General features: G+C 35.1%; 1 pseudogene; it reads right to left on the bottom strand.

The window, feature by feature from the left end:
- Window positions 1-1058: 1058 nt before the first annotated feature.
- On the bottom strand, window positions 1059-5463 carry LOC122916419 (annotated as a pseudogene).
- Between the last annotated feature and the right edge of the window lie 6157 nt (window positions 5464-11620).

Genomic DNA, 11620 nt, shown 5'->3' on the forward strand with positions numbered 1-11620 from the left:
TTTTTTTAAAAGATTTTTTAATGTATTCATTTGAGAGTGAGAGAGAGAGAGCATGGGAGAACACAAGCTGGGAAGAGGGTCAGAAGGAGAGGGAGGTGGAGACTCCTTGCCAAGCAGTGAGTCCTACAATGTGGGGCTGGATCCCAGAACCCTGGGATCATGACCTAAGCCAAAGGCAGCTGCTTAACTGACTCTGCCACCCAGGTACCCTCTCTTCCTCTCTTTTAAATCTTGACTGTCTTATGTTCATAGGAAACAAAGGACTGAAAAATGTATATGTACAATAACCTTAGTTCCCTTCCCTTTTTTTTCTTCACTAAGATTTTGCTTAGCCTTTAGACAAGTTTCTCCTTTTTATATGACCCAATTTTATTTCTTGAGATTTCAAGGCACACCTGACCTATAATAAATAGACTTTGAGTTTTACGAAACAAAGTAAATAATTAATAGCTCAACTATTTTCATTAAATTAGGATCAAATTGAATTTTTATAATCTACTATTATTCTATATTATGGTTTTTAAATAATTGTGGCATACATACAATGACTGAACACTTGTTATATGTTATGCTAGTTTTATAACATTATTCAATATAAAAATACAATATATTTGAACATAATTTTGAACTTTTAAATATGAATAATTATACTATGGAAAAATACACATAAAAGTGGTCTCCTATCACTTTAAAATATAAGTTAAAACATCACAAATAATGACCTAAAATCTACAGATCAGAAAATGAAGATATTTTCATGTTAGTATATCTGTGTAGTCAGTGAAATTTGTTCCTTTTTAAAAATTTATTCTTATTTTTGTATTTTGGGGAGGAGGAGAAAATCATCTTTATTTTTTTAAAGATTTTATTTATTTATTTGACAGAGAGAGATCACAAGTAGGCAGAGAGGCAGGCAGAGAGAGAGGGGGAAGCAGGCTCCCCGCTGAGCAGGATCCTGAAATCATGACCTGAGCTGAAGGCAGAGGCTTAATCTATTGAGCCACCCAGGTGTCCCCAAATAATCTTTATTTACTTATTTTAACAAATACACCAAAGAATCATGCAATCCTTCCAGCATTGGATGCAATCTTGGGCCACAGATCTGCACACCCCTTTGCAACTGGTTCTGTGAAAGCAGAACCTTTCATTTTACCTTTATTGTTTACCATGACCCCCATGTTATCTTCAAAATAAACACACTAACTTTCTACAGTATTCTTTCATTGTGGAATTACCACTGCTGGATGTGCCTTCTTTCTGGGCTCTGGTTTGCTTTTCTTCACTGTGGCCTCACCATGGCACCCACACCAGCACCAGTAAGTCTGCTCAGTCATCCCTTGATCCCCTTCGCCAAGATAATAAACAGATTTTTGGCTCCTGTGTTGTCAACACAGTTGATCACAGGTCTTACTGGTAGACCCAGGGAAATCCAGAATTTTGCAATGGAGAACCCACCATATCCTTGCCCAGATTATCTTGAACATAGGAAAGGGATAAAAAAAAAAATAAGCTGTACTTTTTAAAATAAATGCATTAATCATTGAAGTAAAATTGAAGACCACATCTTTGTAGTAATTATTTTTGTCTTTTTAAGTCTGCCATAAAATCTGAAGAAATGCACGTTATTTATTTTATAACTTAGAGCAAATACGTATGACTTTTTTGCAGGTATTTGAAATTTTAGATAAAAAATGTTACAAACATCTATTTATCCAACAATATCATGACTTCTTTAATGTTAAGATTAATCATGAGATCAGAGGAACTTAAAATGGAAAGGATCTCAGAAATTCTTTTTTAAGTTGTTTTCCTATATTGATAAGCATACTATTTAATCCCTTCCACTATTTCACCCACCACACCCCTTTCCTCTGGTCATCACCACATATGGCAGATTTAAAAAAAAAAATGGAAGCTACAAAGGGTAAATTGTTTTCTTTAAAAACTAAGAGACATGTATGGCAGATTCCACTAAACATGCTTCCTAAGGCACATGGACATGCACACAGAATACCAACCACACAGAGACAAATGTGTTAAAAAGATAATTAGTGAAATTGGGAGAGCAAATTCTTACAAGGAGCTAAAAGGAAAAGAGCCAGTCTGAATTGTAGCTAGAAGGTTACAAAGAATTTGCAAATAAGCTATCTTTGGAGAATTAAACAGGAAGATCATGGCATAATCAACCTGGACAGGGATAAGACAATCTATCTTAGGAAGACAAAGATTCTCTCAGAAGAGCAAGCCTTGAATGAATCGTGATTGCATGAATTCACACATCCAACAAAATATCAATATCAATCAGAAGGAACGTAGGTTAAGCATGAAAAATAAAATAAGCAGAGTTCAATGTCAAATATAATCACTATCCATCCAAGGACAGCCCAAGGAAGTGGGTGACACAGGCCAAAGGCTTTTCCTGTCCAGTTGTAACAGTACAGCTTCATCTAATCCTATCAACTATTTAAATCTTATAACTCATCTGTTTTTGTGATTTCGTATTCACCAAGCCATCTTCTAATTGAGCTGTGTTTTCCCACTGAAGCATCTGAGGAAGAGAATGACTGCTCAGCCCGGGGACTGAAATAGTGTATACACTAACCTGGCCTGTTGTATTTTTGATTGTGAATGAACAGCCCCCTGGTTGGAATTTGACAATGCATATAAATTTCCCAAAGGGAAGATATGTTGGCCATAGGACTCAAACGTCTAATACCGCAACAATTAAAGTTTATGCCACAAAATAGCACAGATTTGATTAATATGAGTTGTCACTGGATCCTGACCAATCAGGTTTTGGATCCTGCAAAAAATAAGACCGATTCTGAATCACCTCATAAATTCATGATCCAAGGAATCTGAAGTGAAACTGAGCTTGCTAAGTTTCCCCAATATTGCCACATTAATCATAGGGATTGTCTGTACTCTGAAATATCTAGAACTCACTTTAACAGGAATGATTCTGTAAAGCTGGTATTGTGATTCACATTTGATACATGAGAGAACTGAGGTGTAGTGGTTATATCACTTTTTCAAGCTGACACAGTTAATGAGTGGACTTAGAATAAATCTGGGTCCTTGTAGTCAGGGCAAACTCAAGTTATTACCAAGGTAGTAAGTGGGTAAAAAAGGTATAATGAGGAGGTTCCTGTACAGCTCAGTCTTTAAGTGTCTGCCTTTGGCTCAGGTCATGATCCCAGGTTCCTACGATCCAGTGAGTGGGCTCCCTGCTCAGCAGGAGGCCTGTTTCTCACTCTTTTGTTTCTTCTGCTTGAGTTTCCTCTCTCACTGTCTCTCTCCGTCAAATAAATAAATAAATAAATAAAATCCTAAAAAAAAGAAAAAAAGGTATAATGAAGACTGCTTAAACCCGTGTAAGTTGTAAACTTATAACAATGTAGGCCCCAAAAAAGTCAAATATTCTGATTTCATATAAAACTCTTGATTTTGAAATATTGTTATCTAATTTAAATATAAGTTTGGACACAATGAGATGAATAAAACACTTATGCATAAGCTCATTTGGGCTATGGGACACCAATCTGTGGCCTGTGAGCCCAAGTATATACTTCTGTTATTTACTGTCAGAAGGTTTTTCTAAATTCTGGAAAAAATAATTACTGGTCAGAAATTATACTCTCTGATGAGGACCTGGAGTGCTAATAGTCCAAGCTATTCAGTGCTGATCTTATGTGTATGATTTAGAAGCAAAAACAAGTGTGATTTGCTTTTTTGTAAAAAATTGTGAGACCATATCCTACCTCTTCTAAACAAGGGATTTCGGATGTATCATAAAGCAACTAGAATTTTCCCAAAGAAGTAGTTACCTGATATTTCACCACAAGAACAAGTAACTGAAAATATTATTAGAAATTATAAAAACAAATAAACCAATACTGTGATGATTTGGAACTAACTTTTAGCACAGTAATTACTTATAAGACACAATCCGACATTAAAACATGGATAATTTGTGGTATAGATAATTATATATGAGTAGACTGCTTTAAAAACTGTAAATCATTTTCATTTTAGTGTGGGCTTAATACTCTCAATATGTCTTTGGTGCGTCTTTCATAATTCCAAAGTTAAAGAGCTTCTGAACTTGGAGAAACCAACTGAAAACTCATTATATGGGATAAACAGCACTCAATGGACAATGACATCTTAGCCAAGACATGGTTCAGTCTAGGTGAAATACATTTTACGTGTGCATATTATTCTTGTTCTCTCTAAAACTTGCAAGAAGGAAAGTTATTTGTTTCCACTCATAAGGATGCATTAATACTCCACAATATATACTTAAAGGGATCTCTTTATACTGAGAAAGAGAGAGAGAGAAAGTATAAGACCATTATATCATAGCTTCTGTAGAAAGTATTATTTTATATTGTATGCCATCTACATAAGTTAAAAGTTTGAAATGACTTAAAATAATTATTTTATTTAAAAGGAGAACATTCTCCAAATAACTAATTTGAAATAAAATGCTAATGTCAAAGGAGAATATATCAGTCAAAATGGTATAGAAATGCCAAAAATATTTATAGAAGTAAAAACTGCAAGTTATGTTTTCATAGTATCGAAGGTTAGACAACCTAACAGTGAATCTGATTCTCCTACTTCAAATGCAGATTTGCTCTCATGTCGTGGAAACAATAGTTTAATTTCAGTAGAAAACAGGCAGACCACCCCATTCTGCAGCCGTTTTCCCTGCTGCATTTAGAGCCACAGAGTGATGAGGAAACCCATAAGGTGGGTCAAAGCAAGTGAATAATTCTCAGTTGAGAAGACAATTGCCTTTTGATTGTAGACTGGGAAATTTTTCTTCAGATCTCCTACTTCTTCTTTTTTTTATTAATGTATTTATTTTCAGCATAACAGTTAGATCTCCTACTTCTTAAGGGACCCCACCTAAGAGACAGTGTGAGCCCTGTTGTGAACAAATGAGATATCCATCTCTGGATCAACTCCACAGAGGCGTCAAGCAATATCAGCAACTGACCCAAGGATGCCCTAGATATTGCACTTCTAAAAACAGGTCTTGAGATGCAGTGCCTTTTCTTTGATTGTTTAAAAACAGGGACTATTTTTGTGTTCAAACACAGGAACTAAAATCACAAAAGCATGTTACTACAAAAATGTGTAAAATCTATCTCATAAATACAAATTAAGCCAATCTTGTGACTAAGATGTCTTTCTATTAATAATTTTCCTAATTAGAACCCCAGTGGTGCGAGTATTTTCTGGTCCAAAAATAATAATTAATTAAACTACTGATATATCCTTCTTCTTAAAATGTAGAGGATGTTATGTCATTAAGTTAATAGCTATTTATTAAGTACTTACTGTGTACCATTTACCTACAACCGAGCTAAGAACTGCCACTTCCAAAATAAGCTTTATCTGATATGGTCTACTAATGGGATGAATAGTGCTGGGAGGTATCAACAGGGGCCTCATCACCAGCCTTCACCTAAATCATTCCTGATTGATGGCTATCTCTGCTGTCCTTAAAGATCTCCTAGAGAAGTGCTCCCAATTCATTAACAAATTCTATAAAGGGGAAGTTCTCCCTAATAACCAGTGTCATCGCAGAGCCAAAATCTGTTTTGTCTAATTTTGTTGCTGTTAAAATTGTAAATAACTGTACTATTAACATGTCATAATTTAAAACATCTAAGCTTAACTATGTTTCCTATTTCTTTCTTTTCCTTTTTGTTTAAAAGAAAGATGTGTCTCTTTTTATATCTAACACTAACCTATCACGCTTTCAGCATTGCTCCCACCTTATGTCTTGCTCCATTATTTATTTCTCTTTCTCCTATACGAGCTGGTCCTTCCGCCTAAGCATGTAAAGATGTTCACGTTTCTCTCATATTCTCTCATATTAAAAAAAAAAAAAAGCCCAATTTATTCTTACCTCATCCCTTCTGTTTGTTAATTTCACTTCTTTCCATCCTTAGCCTGGTTATTTTGCTTTTCCTTCCATTCTCTCCTTAACTCGTTGTGAGCTGACTTTTATTACCAGTGTACAGAAATTGCTCTTATAAAGATCACTACTAATAGCTTAACTGAAAAATCTAATTTCCACGTCTCATTCTCATATGAGAAGTAAGTACATTCAAGTAAGAGATACATAACATGATTGACCACTGCTTCACTATTAAAATGCCTGCAGTTTAAAGCAATTTAATATATTCTCTTTTATATTTTAGTCTCTCTTAGGTTTTGTGACTACGGTCTCTCCTGGTTTAACTTTTCCCACTCACTCATTATACAATCATTTGTGGTTTCTCTTCTACACACTCCTTAGATAGTGGTATAACTCAGAGTCCTCAGCTTCTATCTCTTTGTTTCGCGTATATTCTTTGTGGATGATCACATACACAACAGCAGAGTCCCCTGCTACTTGGTTATAGAAAACACCAAATCCATACCCCAACCCAGACCCTTTTTTATTGCTCAAGCTCCATATGCCTCCTGGTGTCCTTAGCCAGCTGAGTATGTGAACTTCATCCCTAGTTTTAATTGCTAGGATCACCATCTCACGTGTTCATCTGCAAAGATATGAGTCACTATTTTTTCTCTTCCCCTTTACTTTCCATATCTAATTAAATACGAGTTTTTGGTCCATGACTTATACTTCTCCATTGAGAGTCCCTAATCTCCAGTCTCAACCTTCCTACTTCATCCCCCAAAGGAACCACTTCTTTCATCTTCTGCGAGTTTCGTCTTCCCATCTTTGCTCCTTTTCAAGTCATTAACTAACCTGTTTTCAGAGAAATGCTTCTCAAACACAAAAACCACCACGTTACTTCTACTTACAAATTTTCATCTGTTTGCCAGTGCTTATACCAGGGAGAGTTCAAATTTCCTATTTTGACCCTTCAGTCACTAATCCTCATTCCCACCTGCTTTTTCAGTCCTCTGCCCTGCCGCTCACATCCTACGGTCCTCTACACCCAGCTATACATACACATACAGGCACACATCCCTTGCTTATCTGTATCAAGTAACTTTCAAGTCCCCAGTTAAAACATGCCTCTGGGCTTCTGCTGCCTGTGTCACAGCTCTGTCTGCCACTGAATTCAGACCTGCCGTGCTGGACAATTCTCCACAAGTTCTGTCTTCTTGAACTACCCTTGGGGGGAATCCTCAACCAGTAGTGGGTAGAAGTGGTGGATAAATAGTCTATTATCCTGACTTTTAGGGGAACAGCATGCACACCTTCTCTTTATTTTCAGGGGCACTGACAGACTGAGACTTTGTTGCTTGGGGCAAAACTCAGAATGAAAGCTTGTATTGTTTTTACTTCTTTTCCTTTCTCACTGTGCTCTTCCCCTCAGTCCTATTTACTGGGTTTTGTCCCCCAAATAAATTCGGTGTATTCAAGACAGTATCTAAGGTTTTACTTCTGAGGAACCCAAACTAAGCCTCTGCCATGCATGAACTTTTGGACATGTCATTACACTTTTCTAAAATCCCCAGTCTACACATGATTCCCATGAAAAAGTTCCATATTCTCCTATATTATGGTTTGTGACCATTTGCTTGGTAAATGTTACCAAACTTTTAAAATAATCACCGTTTTTTAAAAAATTACTATTTTTTTCTTGTTATCAATAAAAACTATTAGTTTATCATCATCTCTCCTATAATAGACCATGAATGGCTTGGGAGTTCAGACCAGGCTTAATTACCTATATATTCCAATGCTTAGCATAGTGACTTAATACATAATGATATTGATTTGTTTGTATTGAGCAAATAACATTTGGATTTTAATAATGATGACACAGACATTTGTATTTTAATAATGATGACATTTGATTGAAAGAGATAAGGCATTCTTCGGATATATTTCAGTGATATAATCAAGAATTTCTTGAATTTTAAGAAACAATAATAATAAAACACAGCTAAAATGATCCTTAAATCTTTCTGGGCTAATATCTATGATATGAAAGGAACAATATTATAAAGGCCCCAAGAACTTAGAGGTTGGTGGTGGTAGTACCAGCTGGAGTTAGAGGGAGTGGTCAAATCGAAAGTCCTAGAGACTAAAGTTCCATGTGGATCTAACTGCCCTTTAAGTAGTATGTTCAAAAGCCATGAATCCAGAGTTGTCAGTGAGTATTTGCACATGAAATGAGAAGCTATAAACATAAGAGGAATTAGCCATAGACAAAGCACAGAATCAATTATACACCCATAGGAATGAAGAAAAAATTTGCTGGGATCATTGAACCTGAGAAGACAGCCAGATGATGAAAAATCAAAGCACACTGGAAGGAGAACAAAATTAAGAAAAGGCAAATTCTGAGTAAAATAGTCTTAGAGCCACTTGGAAAAAGAAATAGAGTTTGAGTTATCTTCATTTTCTTGGAGACTCCAGCTACTTTGGAGAAGTAGCCCAGTTCGACCAGTGATATCCCTCCTTATTTTTCAAAGAGCTATTCCTAATGGGACTGTGAGGAATGTATAAAATCATATTTCTGTAAATTAGTGATAAAATAATGAACATTTAAATATATTTTATATTTAACACAATTGAATGAATATAATTCATCTTATAGGTTATGATACTTCAAGGATATACTCGGTTCCAAATGAATAATATAGATGGTTAAAAATGGAAGTAAAATTTTTCAAAAGTACCTAACTTACAAAAAAATATGCATGTGTTTAAGATTAAAGTAGAACTAAAAAGAAATAATTTAACTATAGAAATATATTGCATATTGTTCACACAATGAAGGTTAATATTATAATATTATATTTAATAACTTACCCTGAAGCAAGTTGTAGTGTGAGAGTTCCAGTTGTCTAGAAAAGGCACACAGAAGGTAAATTTTAACAGATATAAAAATAAAGTACCACTGTGTTGAAAAATTAATTGTAAATCCTTATCAAAATATTATTAAAACAAATCAGACTATATATATATATATATATATATATATATATATATATATTTAAAAGCATTAAACTTCATGACCAAGAAAGAATTATCTAATTAAGGGATGGAAAGGTAATTCAACGTCCAAACATATGTTAACATAATATATCATGTCTTGGTTTTCTATTGCTATGTAAAGTAACATTTTCACAGGGCCTGGGGATGATAACTTTGAGGATTATTAGTCAACCTACCATGGTGCTCCTTCTGGTCCCAGAGGGAGCCATTCCACAGAAAATATATTCACCATATCCTAAGGTCTTCAATATAATATTAATTCAAGTCTCAAATCTCACCTAGACTTATCTGCTCACAAGTACCAAATTTTATCATCTAAATTATTGAAATTAGCTAGGAGTAAAGCTCTAGGGGTAATCCATCCTGAGGCAAAATTCCTCTCCATCTGTGCAACTGTAAAACTAGAACATAAGTTAACTACTCCCCAAACACGGTGCTGGGAAAGGTATAAGAAACAGTTATAGATATTCCCATTCAAAAATGAAGAAAATGAAAGGACAAAAGGAATCACCTGCCCAATAAAATTAAAATACCATCACGTAAACTTTAGTTTCAGGGGCTAGAAACAATCATCTGTGGCTTATTATAAACAGCAAGGAGAAAACAGTCCATACCTTCAACACTCTGCTTGAAAATCTCAGCTAAATATTGAAGTTCATTGTTTACAAATTCTAGGTTTTGTATAGCTTATAAAGCATAATTCAGCTAAGCTTCTTGCATTATATAACAAGGATTCCTTGTCTCCAGTTTCCAAAAATATGTTCCTGATTTCCTTTTGAGCCCTCATCTGAAGCTCCTTTAATACTTATATATCTGTCAATAATCTATTTATGACTATTTAAGTATTCTCTAAGAAAACAGATTTTATTCTACGATGTTCCTCCCTTCCTTCTGAGTTCTCACTGATGGTACCTTTAACACCCAACTTATTCAAGGCAATCTAGAATTTTTCTAATGTATTCTTCATAATTCATTCAGGCTTTGCCTACTGCCCAATTCCAAAAGCTACTGCCACATTTTTGGGTATTTGCTAGAGCAGTACGTCATTTCCAAGTACCAAGATCAGCATTAGTTTTCTATTGCTACTTAAGATAACATATATTCACAGGTTCTAGGAATAAGGTGTGGGCATCTGGACATATTTTGGGGGCCATTATTCAGTCTATCACATCGCATTAATAGGATAAAGATCAGGGCACCTGGGTAGCTCAGTCGTTAAACAGATGCCTTCTGCTCAGGTCATAATCCCAAATTCCTGGGATCAAGCTCCGCATCAGGCTCCCTGCTCAGTGAGGAGCCTGCTTCTCCCTTTCCTACTTCTCCTGCCTGTGTTCTCTTTCTCACTGTGTGTGTGTGTCTCTCTCTCTGTCAAATAAATAAATACAAATATTTTTTTAAAAAGATGTTTAATAGAATAAATGCCAAAAAAAATCACATGGCCATCTCAACAAATAAAACAAACAAAAATGACAGAATTCAATATTCATTTATTATAATGACCCTCAAAAAACTAGAACTAGAACTACAAAGGAACTGATAAAACACATCTGTGAAAAACCCACAGCTATCATCATCCTTAGTGTTGAAATATTGAATACTTACTCTTTATGATTAAAAATAAAGCAAGAACGTCTGTTCTCACCACTTCTGTTCAATGATGTTTTGTAAGTTCTAGCCAGTGCAATAAAGCAAAAAATTTTTTCTAACTTAACACCATACAGAAATTAGAAAGGAAAAAGTAAAACTGTAATAACAGATGACATAATCCTATATAAAGAAAAATCCAAGGAATAGATACATACATGCACACACCATTAGAACTAAAAAATGAGTCTAGTAAGGTTGCAGAATACAAGATCAAAATATACAACTAAGTTGTTTTTCAATATACTAAAAATGAACAATCCAAAAGTGAAGTTATAAAAATAATTCTATTCAAAACAGTGTAAGAAATAAAATTTAAGGGAAAAGTTAACAAAAGAAATAAAAGGAGTTGGACAAAGAATAGTATGAAACATTGCTGAAAGAAATAAAAGGAGATTTAAATAAAGGGAGAGAAATCTATAATGCTATCTTCTGTTTCCTTCAGAGAAACACCCACCCCAGTGTTGACAGCCTGTACTATCCTCTTGTACATACAGAGATCCAACAACTCACACTGCTCTGCAGTTCTCTTCTGGGTGAAAAAAAAAACAAAACTATTTTTTTTAAAGATTTTATTTATTTATGTATTTGAGAGAGAGAGAGAGAGAAAGAAAGAGCATGAGAGTGGAGAAGGTCAGAGGGAGAAGCAGACTCCCCGGGGAGCTGGGAGCCAGATGCAGAACTCGATCCTGGGACTCCGGGATCATGACCAAAGCAGAAGGCAGTTGCTTAATCAACTGAGCCACCCAGGCACCTGAAAAAACAACAACAACAACAACAACAAAACAAACCTCTCTTGATCAGTACAAAGTAAATTATTGTAGACAGAATTATTCAGGAAGGAAGAGAGAAAGACAGGAAGACGAGGGAGAGAAGAAAGGGAAGAAGGGGCTATTCTCTTTAAAATTAGATATTTTTTTTCCCTTCAAAAGCATCTCTTTATGTCTTCATACACAGTCTATGGGGTATAGTAATCCTGTATACCAGGTGCGTCAT

This window comes from Neovison vison, chromosome 1 (assembly GCF_020171115.1).
Source record: "Neovison vison isolate M4711 chromosome 1, ASM_NN_V1, whole genome shotgun sequence".
NCBI lineage: Eukaryota > Metazoa > Chordata > Mammalia > Carnivora > Mustelidae > Neogale > Neogale vison.